Source organism: Mustela nivalis (genome assembly GCF_964662115.1).
Source record: "Mustela nivalis genome assembly, contig: HAP1_SCAFFOLD_1889, whole genome shotgun sequence".
Classification (NCBI taxonomy): Eukaryota; Metazoa; Chordata; class Mammalia; order Carnivora; family Mustelidae; genus Mustela; species Mustela nivalis.
This window is the reverse complement of record NW_028134775.1, coordinates 68,657-91,385: the sequence shown is the minus strand read 5'-3', so window position 1 is coordinate 91,385 and position 22,729 is coordinate 68,657. Positions and strand designations below refer to the sequence as shown.

General features: G+C 42.5%; 1 long non-coding RNA gene across 1 annotated transcript; it reads right to left on the bottom strand.

Annotated features, from left to right (window-relative positions):
• Window positions 1-10,698: 10,698 nt before the first annotated feature.
• Window positions 10,699-22,608, bottom strand: LOC309858126. Its single transcript, XR_014308043.1, has 2 exons — window positions 22,558-22,608; window positions 10,699-11,096 (listed from the first exon to the last, which is right to left on the bottom strand). It is a non-coding gene; the product is annotated as an uncharacterized lncRNA (long non-coding RNA).
• Window positions 22,609-22,729: the final 121 nt, after the last annotated feature.

Genomic DNA, 22,729 nt, shown 5'->3' with positions numbered 1-22,729 from the left:
GGGGAAACAGACTCTTCAATGAATGCTAAGGGGAAAACTGGACAGCTACATGCAAAAGAATGAAACTGGACCACTGTCTTACACCATGCATAAAAATTAGCTAAAAATGGATTACAGACTTGAATGTAGGCCATAAAACTACAAAACACCTAGAAAAAAACAGAGGTGGTAAATTCCTTGACCTTGCCTTTGGCAATGATTATTTGGATTGATGCCAAAGGCAAAAACGAGAGGAAAAATAAACAAATGGGACTCAACCAAGCTAAAAAGCTTCTGCAAAGCAAAGGAAACCATGAATAAAATGAAAAGGCAACCTACTGAATGGGAGAAAATATCTGCAAAGGATAAATCCGTTAAGGGGCTAATATCCAAATTATAAAGGAATTCATACAACTCAATAGCAAGAAAAACAATCTAATTAAAAATGGGCAGAAGAGCTGACACATTTTCTGAAGATATACAAATGGCCAACAGGTGCATGAAAAGGCTCTCAACATCACTAATTATCACATAAATGCAAATCAAACCTCATTGAGCTATCACCTCACATCTGTTAGAATGGCTATTATCAAAAAAAAATAAGTGTTGGTGAGGGTAGGAGAAAAAAATGTGGATTCCTCAAAAACTTGAAAATAAAACTACCATATGATCCAGCAATCCCATTCCTGGGTATTTATCTGAAGGAAACAAAATCACTGTCTTGAAGAGATATACTCATCCCTATGCTCACTGCAGCATTATTTAAGATAGACAAGACATGGAAACAGCTTAAGTGTCCAACAATGAATGAATAGACAAAGATAACATGTAATTATATACATATGTGTATGTGTATATATATATGTATATACAATGGAATGTTATTCCACCATTAAAAAGTAGGAAATTCTATTTGCAACAACATGGATGGGACATCAGGACATTATGCTAAGTGAAATAAATTGAATAAAGAAAAGCAATTCATGATATTACTTAAATGTAGAATTTAAAACAACAACAAAAAATGACAGCAGATGGGTGGTTGCCGGGGTGGGGGTGGGTAGGCAAAATGAATGAAAGTGGTCAAAAGATATAAATTTCTAGTTATAAGATAAATAAGTCCTGGAGATGTAGTGTAAAGCATGGCAACTATAGTTAACAATACTATATTGTATATTTGAAACATACTAATAGAATAAGTCTTGAAAATTCTTTTCATAAGAAAAAGCAATTTGTAACTATGTTTGGCAATGGATGTTAAGTAAGTTTATTGTGGTAATTAGTTTACAATATATACATATACCAAATCATTATGTTGTATATCTAAAACTAATATGTCATATATCAATTAGAGCTCAATTAGAAAATTAAATGCCAAAAAAATTCATTTAGATACGAAGTCCAAATTGCCAAAGGTATACCTATTGCAATGTGACCCTAAACTAATAAGTCTTTTATGTCCTTAATCATGGACACAAAACGCATCCCCAATGAGTGCAAAAGATGGAACATACTTCCCATCACCCTGAGCAGCCCCCCGCCCCTCCAGGACCCAGAGCTATTCCCAAACATAGCTTTTGTGATTTTTGTTTGTCTTTTTGTTTATTTTTTGTTTTTTTGGCTTTAAAAAAAATTTTTTTTTAGCAGGGGAGGGGCAGAGGGAGAGAGAGAATCTTAAGCAGGCTTCATGCCCAGAAAGGAGCCATGGGGGAGGCCCAATCTCACAACCCTGAGATCGTGACTTCAGCCAAAATCAAGAGTCTAACGCTTAAATGACTGAGCCAGCCAGGAGACCCCCAAAGATAGCTTTTGAATCAAAGACCTTCATTATCACAAATAGTAAGGAAACTCTGGTCTTCCACAAAGGTGAGATACCTTTATTTATTTATTTTTAAACATTTTTAATGAGAGAGAGAGCATGTGCAAGCAGGCGGGGAAAAGGCAGAAGGAGAAGGAGAGGGAAAATCCTCAGCAGGTTCCACGTTCAGCGCAGAGACCGCTGAGGGTGTCAATCTCACAACCCTGAGATCACGACATGACCGAAATCAAGCGTCAGATAATGAACCGACTGAGCCACCCCGGTGCCTCAATAAAGTTGAAATGCTTTTAATCACAGGACTGCTAGTCTGTCACACGGAGGTTATACTGGGGTGGGATTTTTTTTCCTGGACAAACAAGCAAATGAAAGGAAAAATGACAAAGTCCTCACATGGACTGGGACCTCTCGTTAAGACCAATTCCCCTGTGGGGCACCTGGGTGGCTCAGTGGGTTAAGCCTCTGCCTTCGGCTCAGGTCATGATCTCAGGGTCCTGGGATTGAGCCCCACATCACGCTCTCTGCTCAGTGGGGAGCCTGCTTCCCCCTCTCTCTCTGCCTGCCTCTCTGACTACCTGTGCTCCCTATCTCTCTGTCAAATAAATAAATAAAATCTTAAAAAAAAGAAAAAAAAGACAAACTCCCTGGAAAGCTGGAATGGTTGGACAGGCAATGTTACCTGTTCACTTTATATACTGGGTTTCCTAGTTACCAGCTGCAGATCTGACAACCAGCACAACACCCCCAGTCCCCAAGCTGTCAGAGACCAAGGCGAGTACCTCAAGCTCTCAAGACACAGAACAAAATGGAAAAAGACCCTCTTATAATTTTCCTCTTCCGACAAAAGATACGCAAGACAGAGGAGGCTAAGTGTTAATAAGCGATGGGCACTCAAAATTAAACTGACAAGAGTCATAATCCAAAGAACGAACTCTGATTTTTACCTTTTGCTAACTCTGTCAGAGGTGCTGGATCCCGTCTGCAGCCTCTGGAGCACTAGGGTTTCCCAGGCATCCCCTCCACGGTTGCCAAAATCGTAGAAGAGGAAAATTGTTTTCCCTTTTCTCCTTCTAGGTTCACTGGCTGGATACCCAAATCAAACTAATAAGAAATGGATTTGCAAGAGGAAAAATAATTTAAATATGTAAGTATGTGCAATTGTTCATTAAGAAGTGAAAACTCAAGGAGACAGCCTATAATTGAAACTTATATACCATCCTAGGCTAAGCCAAGGAAAAGGGGTTTTGGCCTGCTGGCCAGGAAGGACAAGTTACAGGAAGGTGAGGGGGAATGAATGTCTCCTAAATGAGGGTTGTCTTATTACATGGGTAAGAATTTTCTCTGTAAATATCTCTGTTCCTAGAAGGTGACACTTTTACAAATAGAAATTTCCTTTACAGGGGCCCCTGGGTGGTGTGGTCAGCTAAGTGCTTTCAGCTCAGGTCATGATCCGAGGGTTATGTACTCAGGGTTGTGAAATTGAGTCCCACATCAGGCTCCACGCTCAGCAAGGAGTCTGCTAAATTTCTCTCTCCCTTTCCCTCGGCTCCTCCCTATTTTCTCTCTCTCTTCTCAAATAAATAAATAAATCTTTAAAAACAATACATTTCCTTTATAAATGTAAATTTCCTTTATCAGTTAGGCAGTTAGGGGAAGTATGAAACTTTTCCTGCTTCTGCCACTTCTCAATGCCTTTAGCTCAAAATAATCCATGTGCCAAAGAAGTGTATGTTGGGGGGACATATTCCGGTACCCCCCCAACTTCTTGTTCTGCTCTAGCCACCAATGTGACAGGCAGCTCCGCTAGGTTCTGATAGACTTCATGTGGACCAACCCAGCAATATCTTGCCTTGTGTTCACACTGTGTACCCGCTGTCTTGTGGCTGGGGGTATTCTCATGGGTCCTAAGACTTGCTTGTGCGTTGGGGTGCCTGGGTGGCTCAGTCTGTTAAGCATCGGACTCTGGATTTCAGCTCAGGTCTTGATCTCAGTGTTGTGAGATCAAGCCCCAGGTCGGGGTGGGGCTCTGCACCAGGCGTGGAGCCTGTTTAAGACTCTCTCTCTTCCTCTGCTCTCCCCTCCTCCCTGTCTAATAAACAAGCAAACAAACAAAGATAGCTTTTATCCTTCCTTTGAAATCCGATTCCAGTAGGAAAAAAAAAAAAAAAAAGACTTCCTTGTGTGTTGGGGTACTTAGATGGCTCAATCAGTTAAGTGTCTGCCTTTTGGTTTCGGCTCAGGTACTGATATCAGGATCATGAGATCAAGCCCCACACTGGGCTCTGCACTCAGCAGGGAGTCTGCTTGAACCCTTCTTACCCTTTCCCTCTGCCCCTGCCCCCAATGCTTGCATATACTCTTTCTCTCTCAAATAAATAAATTAATTAAAAAAAAAAAAAGACTTGTTTGTGTGCAAAGACACAAGGTAGCTAATGCCCTGTAGGGTAAACCTCTGACCAAAGAGATAGAGCTGTCCTTGAAAAACCTCTTCCCTCATTCTATCCAGACAGAGTGTCCCGAGATACATTTATACATACAGCTTCTCAGAGATGGTCAGGCAAGATCAAGCGATCAGTTGTCCTTGATACCATGCAGCGGCTGGCACTGGGAGAATATGTCACTTTGTATTGGCTGTCCCTCCTTAACTGACTCCCTCTTGCTGTCCTGAGATTGTACTGACTAATTCTATAGGGAGGCATATGGTTTTCCTGTAGGCTCTGCTTCAGGGAAAGCCAGGTTAAGACCGGCTTCTTAAACAAATAACCTCTCAGTGCCTCAGTTTATCATTAGATAAATGTAAGTTAAAACAAAAGCCCCTTATGGGGCTGAACAGTAAGCAAATCGATCTATGTAATGCTCTTAGTAAAGTGCCTGATACCCAGGATGTGTCACACATGTGCTAATTTTATTATGATAGATTCCCAGTGCATTGTTGAGCCACTGAAGAATTCTAAGGAGACTATTGTGACCTGGTTGACATTTTAATAAGTTCTCCCTTGTGCCCATGTGGGAAATAGATTAGAGGGAGACAAGAAAACATGTGGAGAGACACCTGTGAGACCATTGCAATAGTAAGGAGAAGAGATTTTAGATTTTAATAATGTAGAATTGAGTGGTAGCAGTAGAAACCAATAGAAGTGGACTGATTCAAGAAATATGTCAGAAGTAGAACCTGCAGAACTCTAAAAATAGATCAGACACAAAAGTGAGGGAAAAGGAGGACAACCTAAGAAATATACGGCTCTTCCTGCCACATGGAGGGTATGGTGTGGAGCTGGCCCTTTCTCTCCAGATATGAAGTCAATTCCCCTCCATCCTTATATGAAGATTTAATATTCTTCTTTCGCTGGGATTGTCTTGCTGAAAATCTTGCCTGTTCTTCACTCACTCCTCCAACGACTGCCACCAAAACAGTATTGTCTACTGCTGATTTTTACCTGTGACCCCTTCCTGTGGCCCCTGAGATGGAGTCTTATGGTAGAGAGCTTTCATGTTGTGCTCTCTCGAATTCCCGACCTCTCTTCCCAAGTCTCCAGCTCATTCACCTCAACTCAGATACCCACAGCCTCACCTACTCCTAAGACGCCATTTTATTTTCTTTCTTTCTTTCTTTCTTTCTTTCTTTCTTTCTTTCTTTCTTTCTTTCTTTCTTTCTTTCTTTTTTTAAAAAGATTTTATTTATTTATTTGACAGGCAAAGATCCCAAGTAGGCAGAGAGGCAGGCAGAGAGAGAGAAGGAAGCAGGCTCCCTGCTGATGTGGGGTTCAATCCCAGGACCCTGGTATCATGACCTGAGCTGAAGGCAGAGGCTTTAACCCACTGAGCCACCCAGGAGCCCTAAAACACCATTTTCATTCCAGTTGGCTGTATTCTTTCTCCACCTTTCTTCATTCAGTCTTAACTCCCTCACTGAATGCCCTCAGCAACAGAAAAATTACCCTTGACTTCTCAAGACAATCCTGTTTATCCCTACTCACCCTCATTTCAGTAAAAGTCAATGGACCCTTCTGGTTGTTGAGGCTAAAATCCTTGGAGTCTTTCTACATACTTTCTTTTCTCTTACCCCACATTCAATTTCTCTGTAAATCTTGACTTGTACCTTCAAATTATATCCCAAGTTCAACCTCTTCTCACCACCGCAGCTCCCAGCCTGGTCCAAGTCACTGTATCCTTCCTCTGGATAATTTCAATAGTTTTTCACTGGTCTCTCTGCTTCTGCCCTTGCTCCCTGAAATCTGTGCACAAGACAGTGGCCTGGGGGATCCTGTCAGAACATTCAGATCATGTTATTCTTCTGATCAACACCTTTCAGTGGTTTACCCATCTCCCCCAAAGTAAAATCAAGTGTCTTTAACTCCTCCTAACATCTGGCCCAATTTCCTCTGATCCTACCTTCGACTAGACTCCATTCATTCCACTGCAGCCTCATGACCACCCTTGCTGTCTCTCAGGTACACCAGGCATGCCCCCAACCCAGGACCTTTCACTCACTCTTCCTCTGGATGGACAGGTGATCACCCTAGATCCCTCGGTGGACAATTCTTTCACCTCCCTCCTGCCTTTGCTCAGACTCTACCTGCTCAGGGAGGTCTTCCTGACTATCCTCCATCTTCACCAACAATGACCCACCCTCTTTCCCTCCCCAGGTTACTTTTCTCCAGGACCATCCTACCATATTATGTATATTAACCCCAGATGAAAGGCACCCAGTTCCCATCCTCTGCCCATCCTCTGTTCTTACTTACCAACCAGCTAAATTTCCTGTGAGCAGAAGCAGAGTGGAGGTGGCAGGGATTTTCCAAGTGACTCCCTCCTGATATTTTGAGATAATTTGGGGTTTTCTCAGTTCAGTTTCTATCAATCGCATATATAGTTTTATTACCTACGTTCTGTCAACTAAAAAATATCAGAGCGCCTGGGTGGCTCAGTTGTTAATCGTCTGCCTTCGGCTTAGGTCATGATTCTGGAGTCCTGGGATGGAGCCCTGCATCAGGCTCCCTGCTCCTCTGGAGGCCTGCTTCTCCCTCTCCCACCCCCCACCCCCCCCGCTTGTGTCCCCTCTCTCGCTGTCTCCCTCTGTCAAATAAATAAATGAAATCTTAAAAAAAAAAATCATTCTACATTAACTTCACGATAACATGACCCCAAGTTATACACCAGTGAGTCTTTACAGCCCTCCTTTGGTTTTACCAGTTTGCTTGCTGTCTGTATCCTGTCCATAAAGACAGGAATTTTTATCTCTGGCACTTAAAACACACCTGGCACATAGTAGGCCATCAATAAGCATGTGAATTACTGTTGAGTGAGGGGAATGGCGCATGCTCCTGACATATACTATACATGACCCCCCTGTTTTCAGAAACTAATAGAAACAATTTCTTAATCATAATGTCAACAAGACCATAACCTAAAATTCATACCTAACACTTCAGCTGACTATAAAATACCTTCACACACATTGTTTCTTTTGATTTTCACAATAACTTTATATTCCAGTTTTTCACAGGAAGCCTAACCTGAGAGAAATAAGGTGTTTTATTCAGAAGTCATGGGAAAAGCAGTTTTAAGGAGATTGAGAGATTTGCTCCAAGTCCACGCTAGAGAACCAAGATTCAAACTTGTGTTATCCTGACCGCAAATATGAGGCAATTTACATTCCAATATCCCAACACTTTGGATCTGTATGGGATCACTTGCCTACATATTCCTCGACTCTATCAGGAACATCTGTCTACTCTCTCTGGCCGACTAGGCTCGGGACTCAAAATCCAGTTGATCAGGTTTGCTTCAGTTCTTAATAACCTTGCTAACCTAGCAAAAGCGGGGCTGGCTGAATGGCTCTGCCTTGTTGAAAAACCAGGATTAGGTAGTCAGAAAACACATGTTTCCAATACGGCCCATCTGCAAAAATATGGATAAAGATTCAGGCTGTAAAAACCTGGAACCAAAAACTATAAATCTCAGTTTATCTAGAATTGTATGAAGATAGGGACTTAATCAGGTTTTGGTCAAATCGTTTAAATATATCCTCCTGTGGCCTTTAAGTTACCATGTTCTCTTCAAGAAATAGTTTTTCTCATTTCTTCTCAATTCTGAGAAAGTCCTATGTTTTAAGCAGGGTCCAAATCTTCGTATAAATGGCTATTGAGGACCTACTACTTAAAAGGCACAAGGCTATCTCTTGTTTTCCTGTTCATCCATAAGCAAGTGTTTAGCTTTCTTTGTAAACATTCATTTCTCTCACTCACCTATCTCTCCTCTTCCTTTTTCTCCCCCATCTTCCACAACCCACTCCCATTCACAGAAAATTCATAATTATTAAGGGCTCACTTCGTTTTTTTCTTCCCTTTTGGCTTCTCTCACTTCAACTACAGACTGCTTAGAGTTCAAAATCCATTCCTTTGTACTATCACAGATTGTAAATATTCAAAAGCTGGTGACTAAGGGAAGGGAGAGGAACCCCATTCATAATTTGAACCAGAGCAAGGGAGCAGATGCTATCAAATGCCCCATTTCAATGGCCTATGAGAAACATGACTCAAACCGGTTTGGGTGCAGTCTGCACACATCAGAGAGGAGGAGAAGGACTGCTGAGTTGGCAAAGGGGTTGTAAATAAAAGCTGACTTTGGTTTGGCACCTGTAATTACACCCAAGCCATAGCTTGCATTTTGATTGTCTCGAAAGAAAGAAAGAAAGAAAGAGGAAGAAAGAAAGAGAGAGAAAGGAAAGAAGGAAAGAATGAAGGAAGGAAGGAAGATAAGAAAGGAAGAAGATAGGAAGATTAATTTTTTTTTCTTAATGGAATAGACTCATATTATTTCCTTATAGAATTTATTTTAACCTGGAACTTTGTTTTCCAGAGGACATCTATGAAAATGGTAGGGGAAAATGGTGTAATTACTTAGACTCTCATAGTAAATGTCTCACAGGTTTTATAGGAACCATGAATTCCAATACTGAATTAAAATTTGAAGTGATTAGAGGAGAAAAAAATCCCTCTGCTCAAATCTGCATGTCATATCTAGAACTAGTGTTTGGTTAGAAGTTACTAGGTACAAAATATGTTGAGTACTGTAGAGAAGAAAATATTTTTTTTCCTCTACTCTTCTAGGTAGAAGAGTCCTCTACTCTTCCTCTACTCTTCTACTCTACTCATCTGGCTGCCCACCCTCCCAAACTGAACAAACAAGAAAAAGATTAACAAGAGGAAAAAAACTAGATTTCATTACACACACACACACAGGTATATGGGAGTTCACAAAGAAATGAAAGTGTAAGGCGGTGGTCAGATGATTAATGTTTATACATCATCTTAGGTGAAAAAGAGGAAAAGGAATTTTGAACTTCTGGGAGGAGGAAGAAAGTTGTGGGCTGTTGAGGGGAGGAACTACATGGTAAACAGGTTTATCTTCTTATGCAGATAAGAGTATCTCAAGTGATACGAGTTGTCTTTTGGAGTAGCTTTTCTGCATCTGCTGGTTCTCAACTACCTTTAGATCATAATTATCTATGTGCCAAATAGGCATATTTCGGCATGGTGTATTCTGGTACATGGCGGTATTAATGGTTAACGCAGAAAAAAGGTCCTGTCCTCAAGGAACTTCATAGCCTAAAAGGAAAATAAGATGTATGAAAACAACGATAGCACAAAGCAGAAGTGCTTTGATAGATGTAAAAAGTGCTGTAGATGCTAAAAAAGAAATGTAGAATTTGCTGCTATTTAAGAGATTTTAGGTTTTGTAAAGAAGGTGACACCTTAAGAGCAGGTAGAATTTTCATCTCCGAGAAGTGAGGAGAAAAATGGCGACCACAGGACAGGAAACTTCAAGAAGTGTTTTGTGATAGGTGAATAGTCATGTTTGGTTGAAGGGTATGTTAGGAGAAATGAATTGGAGGAGAAAGCTAGTACCAAGTCATAGGGTATTTGAGGCAGTTTGAGATGTTTCATTTTTATTCTAGAAGTCCTAAGGAACCTCTGAATGTTATTGAAAAGAAGGCTGACATAATCAGAATAAGTTCTAGAAAATTCTTTGATATCAGGTGGAGAATGATCAGAGGAGGTGAAACTGGAGTCTGGGAATATAGTAAGGAAACCATTATGTAACCTAGGACCTGGGCAAGGTGAAGAAAATGACATATACAGGAAGTATGTTCGGAGGTTGAATCCACATGATTTGGCAACTGCTTAAGTGCTTAACTACATGCTCAGGAGAAGGGGAAACATGTGGTAAGAGGAAATGTCTTAAGTTAGGATTTTATAAATGACAGAAGCCCAACGTGATTCACCCAAGAAGTTAAAAAGGAGAATTTATTTGCAAAATTAGGTTAGTAACCTAACTTTGGGAATGTTAAAAAGGAGACAGCAGATCCCAAATGGAGTCACTTGTGCTAAACCCTATGTCAGCAAACCTTGACTTAATACCATTTGTCTTAAGAAGGCAACCTTGCAGGTCGCCTGGGTGGCTTAGTGGGTTAAAGCCTCTGCCTTCGGCACAGGTCCTGGGATCAAGCCCCGACTTGGGCTCTCTGCTCAGCTGCAAGCCTGCTTCCCTTCCTCTCTCTCTGCCTGTCTCTCTGCTTACTTGTGATCTCTGTCTGTCAAATAAATAAATAAAATCTTAAAAAAAAAAAAAAAAAGAAGGCAACCTTGCCTGAAACAATGTATTCTTTGCTCATAATCTCCCTTTTCGCCCCCTTTCCTCCTTTAAAAACCTTCCCTTTTCTACAGCTTGGGGGAGAGGAGGTTCCTTTTTATTGCTAGATGGGATGCTGCCCAACTCCTGAATAACTGAATAAAGCCAATTATATCTTTAAATTTACTCAGTTGGATTTTTGTTAATTTAATGGGAAGGACAGAAATAGAGTCAAGCACAGACAATTGAGTCAAGGTCTCAGATCATTCTTCCTCCATATCCTCTTCTGAATGTAGCCTTTATTCTTCTCTACTACAGAGAGGCTCTCTCCATGCCTCTGTGGATCATCACCACAGCTGAGCACCTGAAAAAGATGGCGTCTTCTCCTGGGCTAGTTTGGGCTTTTCTAGGGATGGTCACTGATGGAAAGGCTTGAGTCATGTATCCATCTCTTGGACCAGTCACTGGATCGGACATCCAAGGTGCTTGTTTTGGCAGCCCCCACTAGAAAATCACAGCTGGGGCTATGAGAAACTACTGGAGGCATAACAGAGGGGAATTTCTTGAGTGTGGAGACATCTCAGCTACCTCAGTGGGGACAAAGGACAAAGGACAGAGGGATACAAATTGTGACAGGGGTTCTGGGATCATGTTGAGAAGATGATATCTGCAAGAGATAAAGAAATGGGTTTGAGTAAAGTAGCCCATTTAAAAAAAAAAAGTCTTATTTTTAAAGTATATTATTTTTAAAGTATATCAGGCCATCCATGTGGCATTGTGTGGGAGGCCCTTAGAAATTGGGTTATTTAGGGACGCCTGGGTGGCTCAGTTGGTTAAGCAGCTGCCTTCGGCTCAGGTCATGATCCCAGCGTCCTGGGATCAAGTCCCACATCGGGCTCCTTGCTCGGCAGGGAGCCTGCTTCTCCCTCTGCCTCTGCCTGCCATTCCGTCTGCCTGTGCTCACTCTCTCTCCTTCTCTCTCTCTGATGAATAAATAAAATCTTAAAAAAAAAAGAAATTGGGTTATTTAGGGGCGCCTGGGTGGCTCAGTCGGTTAAGCATCTAACGCTTGGTTTCAGCTCAGTTCATGATCTCAGGGCCCTGGCATCGAGCCCCTCATCAAGTACCTTGTTCAGTGTGGAGTCTGCTTGAGGATTCTCTCCCTCTCCTTCTGCCCCTCCTCCCACTCATGCACTCTCTTTCTCTCTCTCTCTAAAATAAATAAGTAAATCTTAAAAAAAAAATGGCAAAGCAGACTGGGAATGAGATATCAAATAACTGTTCAAGGGAGGGAAATGGGTAAGAAAGTATTAAGAAAACCCAAGAGTTATTTGCAGGTTCCATTTTATCTTCTTTGAAGTAGACAAGTTATCTCTGGAACTCCTATTATGGTCAGTGCTCTTTGTCAGGGCACAAAGGGAGATAGAAAAGAGACAGAAGGCATAGGGTGCCTGGGTGGCTCAGTCAGTTAGGCATCTGCTTTCAGCTCAGGAAAGTCAGTTAGGCATCTGCTTTCAGCAACTGGAGTCCCAGGATCAAGTCCCGTGTCGGTCGGGCTCCCTGCTCCATGGGGAGTCTGTGTCTACCTCTGTCTCTCCTCTTGCTCCTTCTCCCTCTCTCTCTCGCTCACCCTCTCTCTCAAATAAATAAATAAAATCTTAAAAAAGAAAGAAACAGAAGATATGGATCCTGGGTGCCTGGGTGGCTCAGTTGGTTAAGCAACTGCCTTCAGCTCAGGTCATGATCCTGGAGTCCTGGGATCAAGTTCCACATCGGGCTCCCTGCTCAGCAGGGAGTCTGTTTCTCCCTCTGACCCTCTCTCCTCTCATGTTCCCTCTCTCAAGCAAATAAATAAAATCTTTAAAAAAAAAAAAAGATACAAACAGTAGACTATTTGAGAATGTGAAAATGAGGTAGGGACAAAAATGGCTATGGCTGGCCAGCACACTGATAATATTTGTCCCATTTGCTGCCTTTGGCGTATGCACCAGAAGTCTCCATGAGAGGATGAGGGGAAGAACTGGATGTGATAACCCATGAAAGCATTTGCTTGTCAGCTCATTTTAACTGAAAATTACATAAGGGACATACTGCCTAATGAATAAACGAGCGATTTCAAAGAATGATCGCCCTCCTGGCTCAGAACAGGGCTAGGCTGGAAAATATCATGTAATCATTGTTGCTATTTAAAGAAAACAATCCTCTTGTCAGTTTGGGTAATCATTCATTTTGTTTAGACTTTCTTTTTTCCAACTGAGTTTCTCTAGGGAATGAGAGCAAATCAGTAAGAGGTCCTCATGTAGTGAAAGGGTCACTGTATAAGAAGGTAGGAAACCGAGATATGAATTATGAACACCACTTTCTCCTGTCCTGGCCTCTGCCCCGCTGTGCATACAAACTTGTACATTCCAGCTCTGCATCCTTAAAAAATAAATCATGTAATCTCTGTGTTTCAGTTGTCTCAACTAAAAAAAAAAAAAATGGGAATGATAATACTTCATTGGCCCAAGGACAGGGATCTGTGGATGATTTCTTGAGTTTCCTTCTGCTATGGTATGATCTCTCATTCATGGGACATGTGTGCAAGGGATACAAGGCTAAAAGGATTTTAGTTTTCCTGTCTTCAAAGAGCCTACTGTCTGGTTTGGGGAAACAAGGATCATACAATTACAATTTGACACAAAAGTGCTATCATGGGATGCAGCTGAGATATACAGAGGGCTATGAGGACTAGGATCCCATGTCAGTCCAGGGAAGTTAGGGGACTTCCTTAGAGGAAGTAACACTTGAGTTGAGCCTAGAAGGGGTTTCCATGCCAACAAAGAGAAGAGGGGTTCCAGGCAGAGATAAGAGGGCATGGGTTTTTTTGGTTTGGTTTAGTTTTTTAATGCTTTTATGTATTTATTTGAAGGGGTGGAGAGCAAGCCCAGGCAGGGGGAGGGGCAGGGAGGAGAGAATCTCAAGCAGACCCTGCGCTAAGCTCAAAGCCCCATGTGGGACTCCATCCCATGACCCTGAGATCATGACCTGAGCTGAAACCAGGAGTCCATAAGCTTAACCATCTGAGCCACCCAGGTGCCCCAGCACATGATTTTAAAAGAAGATGCATTTTGAGAATGAACAGAAATTAAATTCATATTACTGGGATATAAAGAACAAAGAATGAAGCTAGTGAAAATTCAGGACTGCACCACACACAGACACACCACTAACCAAAGCAGTTACTGAGCTCTCACTGGTTGAAGGGCACCCAATGGTCCCCACCCCTTACCCATACGGGTTATATCCTAAAACCCCTGTGGATGCCGGAAACCATGGATAGCACCCAACCCTATATGCTACGTTTTTTCCTAAACCTATATATATATACATATATAAACATATATATGTGTGTGTGTGTGTGTATATATATATATATATATATATATATATATATACCTATGATAAAGTGTAACTGGTAAATAAGGCGTAGAATAAATAAACCAAGAATAAAATACAATTAAACAATACACTGTAATAAAGGTTACGTGAATACAGTCTTTGTCTGTCAAAGCTTATCATACTGTACTCATCCTGCTTCTTGTGATGATGTCAGATGATAAAATGCCTACATGATGAGATGAAGTGAGGTGAATGACGTAGGCAATGACATGTAGCGTTAGGCTGCTATTGACCTCCTGAGAAATTTCATCTGTAGGGGGATCCCCTGCTTCTGGACCACAGATGACCCTCCATGGGTAACTGAAATGCAGAAAGGGAAGCCCCAGGGAAGGGGGGATTACTCTGTGCGAGATGCTGGCCTCAGGAGGAATGACAGGATCTTGGAGAAGGGTTTAAGAAGGCTTCAAGCTAAAGTCAGAAAGAACAGAAATAAAGCTGTGAGAGAATCCAGTACAGGCACAGTAAAAGTCTATGAAAGACAGTGGCTTGGGGGAAACAGAGATTTAGGAGAGAGAATCAACCCTTCGTCTACTGAATAAGGCATAAGGAGAGAGAAGAGTAAAGGATCACGTCCAACTTTCCGACTTGGGAAACGGGGTGGACAATGGCGGTGTTTCCTGAGATAAGAGGTACTGAAACAGAAACACGTTGGTGGTAAAACATGAATTTTGAGCACCCACGTCTTTCATCCCACTTTTGTTTTATGGATGCAATGTCATGCTCCGTATTTCTGAAGGTACTGAAGTACTTTTGTTTGTCTTCTGCTCATTTCTCACTCTTGCCTTTTGCAGACTCTGGAGTCTCTACTTGGTGAGTCTCTGGAGTCTTGACTCATTTCTGGGTTTATTCCAGACAGGGTGACTCCTTTATTGGCCATAGTCTCAACCTCGGGTGTTCTAGGCTGGACGCTATTTTGCTCTGATCACCAGTCACCTCTCTTCCCCCACCTCCTTACTTGCAGAACTTTGTTGGAATCTCTTTTCCTCTCATGGCTTCCGTCTTACTCTGTTGGGCTGAGTTGGGGAACGTCCACACCTTTCTACTTCTTTACTATGGTTTTAGTGTGTTTTTTTTGGAAAAAGGTAAGTGGATATGTTCCATCTACCATGTTCAACCCGAAGCTTCTGAATTTGATCTATGATAGGATATGTTTAGTAGCTATAGAACATCTAGGTAGAGATGTATAATAAGCAAATGGTTGTATGCATGGACTTGGAATTCAGGAGGCAAATCTAAATTATAGCTAAAGACCCAGAGTTACTGGTATAGAAATGATGGGTGGAGATGAGATCGCTTCAGGAAAGCACAGAGAATTAAAAGGGAATGGGAATTAAGCCTCATGCTAGGGACCATCAATACTTAAGATTATTGTTTTTAGGATACAATATTCCTAGTATTGTAGTTAGGGAGAATAACCATGGTGCAGAACTTTTCCCGTAGGGATGAGGAGGACTCAGATGGGCTCTGTGAGCTCAGGAAAGTTGCATTTAATATGCACTAAAGGTGTAAAAGCTGTATGAGATGAGTAAGTGTAACAGGGGGAGGATAGGAGTTCCTAAGATGGAGAAGATAATCAAGGGTGTCACTAGTTCTAGTTGATGCTATCTGACTCGTTTGGTGCTGGGCCCATTCTTATGAGTCTGCTGAGTGATGACTCCCATGATCTGCTCTCCCATTCTTTTCTTCTGGGAACATGGCTTAGATGCAAGTTCCATTGTTCAATGAGATATGTCTTCATAGTTTCCACACAGTGGATATTGATCGAGGCCTTAAAATATGCCAGACTCCCAGTGAGGTGCGGGGGATATGAAAATACGTAAGATAACATTCCTGCTCTCAAAGAACTCAGATGTATGCAGAGATTGTTCCTCGTGCTCCAGCTCAGTGTTGCTAAGTGCCATTACTTTATTAGCAAAGGGCTTGCCATTTGCTTTTAGGGGAAGTGTGGCCATCCCTCATATGGCTAGATATGGAAGGTCTTATTTTGGTGTCCATCACGACCATTTTGTGTCCCTGGGTCAGCAAAGCGTGAGGGTTTTGTTTGTTTGTTTGTTTTTAAGATTTTACTTATTTGACAGACAGAGATCATAGAGAAGAAGGCAGAGAGAGAGAAAGGAGGAAGCAGGCTCCCTGCTGAGCAGAGAGCCCGATGTGGGACTCGATCCCAGGACCCTGGGATCATGACCTGAGCCGAAAGCAGAGGCTTTAACCCACTGAACCACCCAGGCGCCCCAGGGTGGGGATTTTTTAAATCCATCTAAAGAGTAATAGAAAGTTGCCACTTGAATCCAACATAGCACAGGGTCTGGTGGACCACGAGCTTTCACTACATGTTAGCTTATTTCTGTTTTTCATTTTTAGTATTAAAGTATTAGTCATATGGAAGGCTCCTAAGACACCACAAGGCCCAGGGCAATAGCACATATCAGAGAGGGCCAGTAAAAGAAAAGGTTGTTTGCCAGTAAATTTCAAGATAAACACAGTAGGCAAAGAAGTCATTGGTTTAACAAAATACAATTAGTCGAAGAACAATCGTCTTCCTCACAAATGTCAATGTCCAAACCTAGATGAATTCTTTTAACCTGGAATTTTAGCTGTTGTATCTCTAATCTCAGTTTTTTTCTTTTTAAAAAATTCCTGTGATTTTTATCTCCAGAAGAGAAAGGGAAAATTAAATTAAGCAGAAAATAAAAATGTAGGTCGGTGAACGGGTGAGGAGTGAATTAATCTTAAGTATGGTGCTTTATTACTATTACTTAAACTAATTAAATTTGTAATTAACCCGATAATAGCAGTAATGGGATAAGAAGAAGGGAACTGGACCACTTCAGATGACTTTTCTAGCTGAGATGAAATTTCGATATTTATTTATTTGAGAGTGCGAGCGGGGAGCAGGGGCAGAGGGAGAGAGAGAGAGTACCTTAAGCAGGCCCATGCACAGCATGGAGCCCAGCATGGAGGCATGGGGCTGGATCCTATGATCCTGAGATCATGTCCTGAGTCCAAATCAAGAGTCCCACGAGCTTAATGGACTGAGCCACGCAGGCCCCCCACCTCCCAATTTTTGTATTTATTCATCCATTCAATCATTGATCCATCCAATCCACAAATACACTCAGTATGTGCCAGGCATTGTGCTAGGTGCTGGGACTACCCAGATGAACTGGTCGCCTCCTTCTTCTTAGGGAGATATCCACTAATCAATCACTAGATGAATTCCCACCAAGGAAAGTTATAGGGGAGCATGTGGAAGATGAATGGTCCTGTGGCAGGTTGCTCTAGTTTTAGTCCAGTTAGCTGGTGCTGCCACCTGCTGGGCATTTTCTTTTCTACAGCTTTTAACCGGAGGCCTGGACAGAGAAATTAGAACGTCCTTGGTGGAGAAGGCTTCCATCTCTTCTCTTTACCTGCTATGCCAGGCACTTTTTCTCGATGCCTACACCTGTTCTTTTACCGCCCCCCCAACCCCCCCATCGTGGCATCAACCCTAACTCTTCCAGAATTGCAGGCTCCTCGCTGGCTGGTGTGCTGAGTCACCAGCCAAGGATGCCTGTGGCAATTGCCTCACTTCTCTCTCTCCCCCTCCCAGTTCTGCTCCCGAACTTCTGTTTGAAGGTTTTGGTCTTCTCTGGCCTTCCTCCCACTGCTGTGAGAGTTAGTTTCTTGCCAGAGCACTGGTGGTTGTGTGCCTGGGTTGCTTAACAGGAGCAGGAAGAGGCCAAAGGCCTTGGCACCAAGCACTTCCACCCAATTTCTAACTTACTTCTGTGTAGGGGAGTGGCGTTGTGGGTGGGGGTAGTTTCCTTACTTCCTCATGAGTAGTCTGGTTCTGGTCCTCTGGGCTGCTTCAGAATGCTGAGCAGAAGTCAGGGCTCAGGGGATTCAGCATTAAATAGGTCATTTGCTTTGCATCATCAATTCTTGAAGTGAGTTAAATGCCTTCGGGGTGGTTTCATCATTAAAGAGGAGCCCAGCGGTACCAAGTCCACTACAGACTACATGGCCTCTGGCCTCATTTGGCCCTCCTTCCAGCCAGAGGGTTCCTATGAATTGCTAATATTTTGCCCAGAAAACACTGATCTACTTAATTCTTGGACCACTTGGCGTGGCACAAAATCATGGAGACCAAACTTTTTCTGATTGCTTGTCATCACATCAAAAATGATTCTGGATTCAAGTAGATCAGAAGGACTGTTGGAACATTAATCCTTTTGGGAAAAAATGCAATGCTTACTTTGTACTTTTTATCCTAAGTTCAGTCACAAAGTGGAAAATCTACTCAAGTGTACACACACATTATTTCTAGCTGACGGACACCGCCGCGAAAAGCTCCTCTGGAGGAACCCCACATCTGTCCTTCTTGACTCTGGAATTTTAAGAACATATCTGGAGCTCAGTGACATGCATTGCCAGGTGAGAAAGAAGGCCCGAGTAGACATGGCACTAAGCAATTTCACTACTGAATCTCTTTGCAGATACTCTAATTTCTTGGTTCTTCACTTTTCCTTTTTTAGCTTGACAGACCATCCCGTCAACTTCTCGAGCTCAGCCATCATTCTGATCTCTTCTCAGACTCCACTTTATCTTTACCTTTCCTCTCCCACACAGCCTGGAACACTCCATACTTGACTTGTGGTTAGAAACAGCCCAGCCCAGCCCAGCCAGCACCAACTCCCTCTCCTTGATCCTGCATCTGAGGCTGAGGTGATTTCCGTGAAAAACGTTAGTGTGGAACCTGGTAGGGTTTCCCAGCGCCCCATCAATGCTCCATCCAATAAGTAAATGCCTCCCACAATTAAATTATGATGTCCAATGTGTGTTTTTTTCCCTCTCTCTCTCTAAGTAAGCTCTATACCCAACATGGGACTCCAACTCAACCCTGAGCTCAAGAGTCCCATGATCCACTGAGCCAGTGGGGCACTCCAAGTCTAATGTGTTCTCAAAAACAAAAGAGGACCTGAGGAAGGAGAATGAGGAAGCCTGAAGGTAGGGAGCAATAAGAAATGATTAGGCCAGAGACAAAGAGATCTGGAGGCATGAATGTGGGTGGTATGGGAAACAGGAAGGCGTGGGGGCATGGGGTACACAGCGAGTGGGGGTTAGGTAGAGAAACTCTCAGAGTAAGGGATATTAGCAGGGAAAGGGAACTTCGACTCCCTGGGCTGAAAGTGGGACTTGAAAATTAGGACTCAGAAACAGTCCAGCTCAAATCTTAATTCTTCAGTACATTCCACAATGTGAATGATTTATTTTAAGGCACTTCTCCCCTTCCCCCCCGCCCCCCCCATTTCACTATAGTTCATCACTTTTACCAGAGGTGCAGAGTTAAGGGGAGACAGAGAGGAGAGACGTGAAAGTCTAACATTTCAGAACGATATGCACTTTTTTATGGACACTTTTGAAAGTATAATTTGAAATGTAGTGCTAAACTGAGGGGATTTTTTCCCCTTCTCACATCAGTTTTTTCTTTTCACATTTTTGTTTTCTTGCTTAAAATATATTAGGAAATTAGAACATGCTCCTTGTTTCGAGTCAGATAGTATTGAAATCCATAAACCAAAAATAAGTGTTCTCCCCTCCTTCTTCAAAACTACCCATTAAAGAGCTGCTGATGGTTTGATGTATTATTTTCCATTTTCATAACATACATAAAAATCCCCATTTTTAACAAAAATAAAATAGACACTCACACCATAACTTGCTTTTTAAAAAATAATATATATTGGGGCACGTGGGTGGCTCAGTTGGTTAAGGGTCTGCCTTAGGCTTGGGTCATGATCTTGGGATTTTTCTTGGGTTTTTTCCATCGCCTCCATAATTAATTGTGCAATGAACAAATTTTTTTTCGTGTAGTGGGGGCAATATTTGGATATTTATGTGGGTTTTTAAAAAATTCTTTTTGCTTATCTCTTTTTTTCCCACCATTCAAGGAGTGTTAGGTTTTTTAGAACTAAAGATACAGCTTTAAAGTTCTTGAAAATAACTCTGGAAAGTCCATAGCCGAGAAAAGGGCCTTAAAAGCTATGGCTTTCAATTACAAGAGCCAGGCACTTGAGAGAGAAACGTATTTTGTTTTGTTTTTTAAATCCCCAAAGTCTGGCTTGAACTATCCAGAGCCAACACCTGGAGGACCAAGTACCTAATATTTATACCATAACCACAGAGAGGAGTATGTGATGTCATAAAAGGGACGTCATGCTCCGAAGGTAGAGCTTCACCAGCCCTCAGGAAAACAAGGATTGTGGGATGAGCCTAGTGTGGGTTTCACACTCAGGGAGGAGTCTGCTTCTCTCTGTCTCCCTCTAACCCTCTGTGCACCCCCATGCAGTCTCTCTCTGTGTCTCTGTCTCAAATAAATAAAATTGTCTAAAAATAATTTATATCAGCATATTAATTCTACAAAATATTTCAGGCTTTGGGTATGCAGTTTTTTTACCCCATCCTCACTGTTAGATATTTTTCAAGCTATCTCTGGTTTTTCGACACTATATAGTCAAATATTTATACACATCTCTTTGCATTCTGGTTCCTTTGCTTTTAAAGGATAGAATCCTAAAATTGGGATTGCTGTGTTAAAGGGTTTGCCCATTTTTAATTTATTAGTTGCTGCCAGGTAACTCTTCCAAAAGATTTGGGAGGACAAACCTTGTGTTAGCACGTGATGGCTTATATACACATTTTAATGATTTCTTTATAACTGATTCCTGCTTAGCTCATGACCCCCTCCCCCATTTTCACTTGTATCCTGATAATTTACTCTGTTTAAAACTCAGTCTCCTATGAGTAACTCACCCTTCAACACTACAGTTCCAGTTCTTTTGCTCCTGGATAGGCTCTGAATTGGAAGGGTACTCATGTGTTCAGACCACAGATGTAGCTATCCATGTTGACCTTTGGCACTGCTCTGTCTTTGCTGATCCTGGCCATGGGCCCTGGTTGTCACATCTCACTTCTGTAAGCTCCTTGTCCTAACCACAAAGATGCATCTGGTGCCCTCAGCTTGTCCGGCTCCTTCTCAGGGGGGCTGGAATTCTAGCTCTTTCCCTGCATCATGCTGGGGAAGACTCTGTGAGAGTCTTCCTGGGTGGAAGGGTTGCCTGGGTGGCTCAGTCGATGAAACGTCTGCCTTCAGCTCAGGTCATGATCCCAGGGTCCTAGGATGGAGTCCCTGGTGGGGCTCCCTGCTCAGCAGGGAGTCTGCTTCTCCCTCTCCCTCTGCCATTTTCTCTGCTTGCGCTATCTCACTCTTGCTCTGTCTCAAATAAATAAACAAAATCTTTTAAAAGAGAGAGAGAGAGACTGTGTGAGAGTCCCTCAGGGCCTTATAGCTAGCCCCAGTCCTGATCCTTGCCTCGCTCAAGCAGACAGAAGGCTGCTCTCCGAGGTTAAGTCATTCAGGTTGTCTTTGAAGTCAGGCAATGGTTCTGTTTGCTCTGGAAACTCTCAAATGTATTTTAAGCTTATTCTGCTCTCCTAGAGACTGGATCTTCTGGGAAGGAGCGGCAGTCCAGGCTCCCGCCCCCACCCCCTCCAGTGATGAAGCCCTCAGCACATGCCTCCCACAATCCTTGTTTTCCTGAGGGCTGGTGAAGCTCTACCTTCGGAGCATGACGTCCCTTTTATGACATCACATACTCCTCTCTGTGGTTATGGTATAAATATTAGGTACTTGGTCCTCCAGGTGTTGGCTCTGGATAGTTCAAGCCAGACTTTGGGGATTTAAAAAACAAAACAAAACAAAATACGTTTCTCTCTCAAGTGCCTGGCTCTTGTAATTGAAAGCCGTAACTTTTAAGGCCCTTTTCTTGGCTATGGACTTTCCAGAGTTATTTTCAAGAACTTTAAAGCTGTATCTTTAGTTCTAAAAAAACCTAACACTCCTTGAATGGTGGGAAAAAAAGAGATAAGCAAAAAGAATTTTTTAAAAACCCACATAAATATCCAAATATTGCCCCCACTACACGAAAAAAAATTTGTTCATTGCACAATTAATTATGGAGGCTATGAAAAAACTTTTATTTGGAAGAATTCCAAATAAAAGAAGAATTCCATCTTGGGGAAGAAAAACACTTAAATCATCCTGGGGTGGGGGTGGGTGGTGGGTGAAGATTGAGATCCCAGGGACATGTTATAACAAAAGTTGGTTTCCAAACTACTATGTAAAAGGAAGAAATTTGTTTGCATCAGTGAAGGAGCAGGGAGAGGAGATTGAGGCAGAAAGAAGTCAAAGAAAGCAGGACGATGTACACTGCAAAACGTGACCCATTCTTGGACTTCCTAAATTTCCAGTATAATTCTGTCAATTGACAAGAAAAATGCTTGGTCTAAGTCTGTACAGTTAGTAGTTACACTGTGAACTCAGCATGATGTGGGTCGCAAGGCGACCGAAAGTGTCCCATCACCGTCAAAAGTAAAGCCTGCTCCACATACAGCGCCCCGCCCCGCCTCCCCGGCCCCGCCCCCCCCGTTGCCCCTGGCAACTTACTGCCTCTGCCCTATTATTTACTATTCTGGGTTTCCTCTTGTACTTTCCTCTTCTGTGCGGGTGCTGTTTTCAGACCTTTACGCAGTGATCTGCCTTTCCTCCTTTGCTGCAAAGGAGCACCAGGGAGCCACAGTCGCCCACAAACCTGATTCCAGGATCGCTTAAAAACAAACAAACAAACAAGAAAACCCTCTTAATTTACCTCCGTGAGACGTTTTTTTCACTTTCACTTGAGTCTCAGCAAGCCACGCCAGATTGCGCATGCGTTTGACCTACCTTACGCGCGAAGCTTTCTCGCTCTCACACACACACACACACACACACACACACACACACACACACACACACACGGGCATATTTGATATGTATATTTG